Genomic DNA, 6,516 nt, shown 5'->3' on the forward strand with positions numbered 1-6,516 from the left:
GTTCACTAACTTCAGCTACAGATAGCAGATGGAAGGTTGCTAATAGCTAGAAATCATTAATGAAACAATGTAATGTTTTCCAGAGATAAAACTGTTTTTTTGTTTGTTTGTTTGTCTACTTCATAAATTAGTCTGAGTTCAGCTTCTTTACAATACACAGTACACAGCTAGTTATCCACTGAATGAAAATATCTTGCATGGAGTGCAGCAAGAAATAACTTGAATAGTCATCCTTATTTTTATGGCATCTTTCATTATCTTTCAAAAGACAATTACCCTTCAAAATCTTGTTCCAGATCATTACGACTTTTACTATACTTCTTCTGAAGGCTCCAGTATAATTCAAAGAGTATTTGCAAGACTGATTTTTCTCTGTATTAGAGGATGTAAGTCTAATATATCAGAGAAGTCATATATAAAACAATACGACTGAAAAGACAAGAGTTTTTAATCATCAGTATTAAAATATATTGATACACTGACTCCACTAACAGACTTTTTTTTTTTTTTTTTTTTTTAATATGGCTTTTGCTTTGGATTTCTAACAAAACACTTTAAAAGTTAAAAAAAAAAAAAAAAAAAAAAAGGAAAAATATTTTTATAAGAAAAACATATACCATATTTATAATTTCTTCACTTTTTTTTGGCGGCATCTCATTACCTAAAAAGAGTTTCTTATATGACAAAGGGTGACAGTGACTTGCCAGGCAACATCTTTGTAAACATTTTTCAAGGTTGCTGATCTAATTTTCTCACAGCTCCCAAAACATCTGTCATGAGTGATTAAAAAGTGTAAGAATTCATAATGCTCTGTTTGAGAAAAAATAATTAAACATGTTCCTATAAAATGAGAATGACCTGAACTTGATGAGAGCTTCTTTGATGCTTAAAAAAGTTAGGGTCATTTTTTTGTATTTTCCTTTTACATAGCTTTTCAATTTTCAACTATAAATCCTGATCCAATTGGAATAGAAATATGAAATGTAATGATGAAGCATTACTGTGGTAGCTCTGACCTCTCAGAAAGCAAGTCCCAGCAATTTCATTAGCCTCTATGTTCCTGTGAGTTTTAGATCCCACATAAAGTGATGTAGATAGTTTGGATAATCATCATGTTATCACATTATATTTGAATGGACATTCCAACCGCTTTGAAGATTACTTTTCACAACATGTGAAATGAGATAAAATATTTTTCATTCTGCAAGGTATATCAAAGTTAGAGTTAATTTACATTGTGGTATAACCCAGGAGCAGCTCAGCACCAGACACCTGTTAGCTCACTCCCCATCAAGTGGGTAAGGGAGTAAAGTGGAGACAAACTAGAACTTGTGGATTGAGATAAAAACTCTTTACTAAGACAGAAAAGGAAAAATGGAAGCAAAAATGCAATGATAACAGTATATACATAACCACAGTGCAATTACTCGTCACTTGATGATAAATGTACTGCTAACAATACAACTACCCATTGACCTACAGCCTTAGCATCTCACCACCAACTTACTGACACCCAGCCAATCTCCCAGCAGCAGCCATCCCCAGCGAACTGTCCACAACATCATAGCCTTTGGTGTGGTGTCATGAATAACCGCCATTTTCATTCAGACACTGTTCTGGCTCCTCCCTGTCCCACAGCCATCATGGCGGTGTCTCTGCCTCACCCAGCAGCCTGATCTAGTCGTGTGTTGGCTCCCATCACTCAGCAACAATTAAAACATCAGTGTGCTATTAACACTATCTCATTTGAAACCATGGTGATTCAATATCAAAGTGGCTGAATATGCAAGGTTTTTTGTTATTCATGATTTTCTCTCCATTACTTTATCCTGTTCAGAAATGATATGTATTTATGCAACTGCAAAAGCAGCTTTATGAGCAAATATGTTCAAATCTCAGGAGAAAAAGGGTGTAGGATACCTGATTAATACTGTTCTGAAAATTTGCACTGGCATTATGTTTGTGCACAACATATAAATATATGCAACCTTCTTTTCAATCAGGGTAGGTGTTTTTGTTTTATTTTGGTTTAGTGTGTGTGGCTGTTTTTCTCAGATTTTCCTTCCTTTGGAAAGAAGAAAAAGTAAAAAAGAAATGAATTTTAATTCTCCTTCCTTTTCTAGAAGGTACGGATTACAAAATCAAGCTTGCTTCTATATTAACGCCCAGATTCTATGTTTTTTAACATGTATAACTATTTCATTTTACAAGTGAATACGACAGTCTGTTTTTCAGAATATTTCTCATGTTCAGACCAAAATATTTTATTTCTATATATATTTACAGGGGAAGCAATCCGATCTGAATGGATGAGGTTTTGATGACCTCCATGTGTTGTTTGGAGTAGAATTCTGCAAGAAGCATTACTTGGGTATTGGCTTTCTAGAGCAGAATTGTAGGTAGCATCAGTACCCTGGCATAGAGATCAATTCAACTCTACTGCTTTCAAGACCAGAAGGAGAAGGTGTTCTCAAAAAAACCTGACAATATTAAATTGAGAAAATAATTTCTTGCTTTGCTCTTTCTTTTCCCCCGCAGATAGAATATCAGCATTGCAAGAGACACTGAGAGAAGGAATACTTATGTCAAATACAATCAGAGAAGAGTTGCGGAACAAACTGCATTATGAGAAACAGTGTGTTTACCAAGAGCAAGGCATGTCAAGTATTTCATTGTCAAGATAGATACACGCTGTCATGAGAAATCTGTTCTTTTTGTATTATAAGTACGGGAAATAAGGATGAGAATTTGTGTGTGTGTGTGTGTGTGTGTGTGTGATACCCATAATGTTTTATGTCTAGTGCAGCTCTGAGCTGCACAAGTTTCATTTGCATTAGACTAAAACCATATGAATTTTTAAGTTGTTATTACATTTATTTAAAACTCATGAAACCTGTATGAGAGTTCTATTACTTTTCTCTCTCCTATTTGATTTCCCTTCTGTTTCCCTTTACTGTCCCTATCCACCCATGCTTCAGAATGCTAGCTTTCCATTCCCCAGCTTCAGTGTTCTTAAGCCCAGTAGACCTTTTCATCTTCATCTCATACCAAACTTTCTGAATTTCTAATTTATTTCCCAAGAAATTCAAAAACTTTTGACAGACCTTCATTTTTGAGTCCCAAAGAATGTACAATCCCATTGCTGTGCTAGCTCCATACCAGGATGGAAAATTTTAACTAGTTGCTCCAGTGAAATCCTACAAACTTTATAGTTCACCTTGAGCAGAATAAGCTGTCTCTTCCTTGATCTGATAGTAACTGGACTAAAATTATTTCCAGAATGGCTTTAAGTTACACCTAATGGAATAACTATGCCTGATAGGAAACAAAATGCTACTCATTCATGAATTAATTTTTCAAATGTCTGAATATTGAAGAAGACTGCTTGGTAACTTAGTGGAAATTATTGCTCATATATAAATTTATTTCTGTTAATTTATGTTTTTAAAATGAAACAGATGATACATTTAAACTGATTTTTATTTTTACAGTGGAAAAAAATAAAAATAATGCAACTGATACTCTGAAGACAGGATTAGGAAAGAGCCAAGAGAGTAGTGACTACCCAAGAAGTGACTGTCTAATGAGTAGAACCCTGACCACAGATATGTTTTCCAATCTCAGCAAGGAATGGAACTGTAGTTTACTCCCTCCATTTTCCCTATTCTGCATTCAGTAGTTTATAATCTGAATTCAAGATATATTTGCAGCAGTTAATCCATGCTTCCTCTCCGCATTCATACTGCTGCCCTCATCATGCTTCCCTATTTTGTAAAATTGCAGGTAAATATTTAATATCAATGTCACTAGCAGCCAAACTCCAATAGATTTATTGCCATGATACTTTCAGGACATATATTGAATTAGTTTTAGACTTATTGGTACAAAGTACATAGAATTTTTAAGGGAATATAAGCAAACATGAGCCTAGTTGATATTGTTTTATGTACTACTTCTGAATTTGGACCATCTGTATTTACAATAACAAAATCCATACTAGGGTCTTCCTTTTAAGCATACAATCTCTTCTTCTTTTGAATGTGCAACGAGTGGAAGGAAAATCTTGTATTTCCAGTGTTTTGCTCACTGAGACTCTTGGTTACACTGTAGTTAATCCTCTATATAGACAAAGTCAATATAGAGGAAAAAGAAAAACAAAAGAAGATATTTTATGAATACTTGCCAAACACATAATATACTTCAGAGTTAATGGGGCTTCCATTTGTCCTTTAGGCAACTTTACTGAGGTAATTACTAAAATACATATTATGTTACAGAAAGGTGGTGGTTATCTGCAGAGGGAGCAGAGAAGTAAACAATGGGCAATAACAGAAAAAAATATGCTAATTTTTTAAAACTCTCAGACAAGTGTTTTCATGCATCTGGAATGATGGAATTAAAAGTTCAGGAATAATTGCAAAAAAAAAACCTAAAATAATGTTGAAATACACTTGAGATGGAACTGCTAGAATCAGTTATAAGAAATCTATTTTACAGTAGTGTAGAATATCTAAACAAATGACACTCCTGCTGTGTGATACAGAAAAATTATCTTCTGTTTCTAAAACAAAACAAAACAAAACACACACACACACACACACACACAAAGCCAGGAAAAAACTGAAGCAGTTATAATGGAATAATAAGCTACTGTTCATTGTCTGGAATTATTATTTTAGTATTCTTGTGCTCTGGGGGATTCAATTATTGTTAAAGAAAGAGAAAGAAATAATCTAAGTCTACTCAAATTTGAAAATGGTCAGATTTACTACTGATATATGCTAAATTATGGTTTTAAACCCAGAAATGCAACAGTAGAATAAATATGTATAATAATAATAATTTAATCTAAACAAAATTGTACTTTAATGCTTGTTTGCTTGAGAATGAAATTAAAAACATTGCATTGCCAAAATGCAATAATCTAAAAAAAAAATAGTCTAACTGTTATACTCTTCTAACAAATGTTCAGAACAGATGGAAGCAAGCCTTGTAAAGGAGAAGCTCTGGAATGGTGAATGAGGAAAGGACCTTAAAAATTATTTTGTGGCAAAATGCTCTATTTAGAATTATCCAGATATTTCACAGGTGAAATATTCAGGCAGAACTGAACTTGGCGAGGGACGTGAAAAACAATAGGAAGACTTTCTACAGGTACATTGGCCAGAAGAGACAGGCCAAAGCAAGTGTACCTCCTTTGGTAAATGTAAAAGGAGAACTGGCTTCAATGGACGAAGAGAAGGCTGAGGTACTGAATGAGTTCTTTGCCTCAGTCTTCACTGGCAGCCAGGATTCCAGTACTTCTCCCGTCCCTGAGTCCTGCATCCCTACACCTCTGGGTGAGGACTGGGGTTGTAAATCCCCCCTCGCTGTGAGGACAGAGCAGGTCCGAGACTGCCTCATGAGACTGAATGTGTACAAGTCTATGGGGCCGGATGGCGTGCATCCCAGGGTTCTGAAGGAGCTGGCTGAGGTGGTTGCTGAGCCACTCTCCATCATATTTGAAAAGTCGTGGCTGTCAGGTGTGGTCCCAGATGACTGGAGGAAGGGTCACGTCACTCCCATTTACAAGAAGGAGAGCAAGGAGGACCCCAGGAACTACAGGCCGGTGAGTCTCACCTCTGTGCCTGGGAAGATCATGGAACAGATCATCCTGGATGACATGCTTGATCACATGAGGAAAGGGCGTGTGATCCGTGACAGCCAGAACGGCTTCACCAGAGGAAGGTCATGCTTGACCAATCTGGTGGCCTTTTATGATGGAGTGATAGCATCGGTGGACAAGGAAAAGGCGGCCGATGTCATTTATCTGAACTTGAGCAAGGCCTTTGACATGGTCCCCCACCACATCCTTATCTCCAAACTGGAGGGATGTGGATTTGATGGGTGGACCACTCGATGGATAAGAAACTGGTTGAAAGGCCGCAGACAGAGGGTGGTCATCAATGGCTCTATGTCCAGGCGAAGGCCGGTAACAAGTGGCATCCCCCAGGGGTCTGTCTTGGGACCGGTGCTCTTTAACATCTTTATCAATGACATCGATGATGGAATTGAGTGCACCCTCAGCAAGTTTGCTGACAACACCAAGCTGAGTGGTGTGGTTGACACGGTTGAAGGACGGGATGCCATTCAGAGGGACCTCGAGAGGCTAGAAAGGTGGACCCGGGTGAACCTGATGAGGTTCAACACGGCAAAGTGCAGAGTTTTGCACTTGGGCTGGAGGAATCCCAGGCATCCATACAGACTGGCAGGAGCGGTCCTTGAGAGCAGCCCTGTGGAGAAGGACCTGGGGGTCTTGATGGATGAAAAAATATGAGCCAGCAGTGTGCCCTTGTGGCTTGGAAGGCAAATGGTATTCTGGGGTCCATCAAAAGAGGGGTGCCATTAGGGACAGGGAGATGATTGTGTTCCCCTCTACTCTGCTCTTGTGAGGCCCCATCTGGAGTACTGCGTCCAAGTGTGGAGCCCCCAGTCCAAAAAAGACAGGGAGCTGTTGGAGAGGGTCCAGAGGAGGGC

This window comes from Phasianus colchicus, chromosome 3 (assembly GCF_987193195.1).
Source record: "Phasianus colchicus chromosome 3, bPhaCol1.hap1.1, whole genome shotgun sequence".
Taxonomy (NCBI): Eukaryota; Metazoa; Chordata; class Aves; order Galliformes; family Phasianidae; genus Phasianus; species Phasianus colchicus.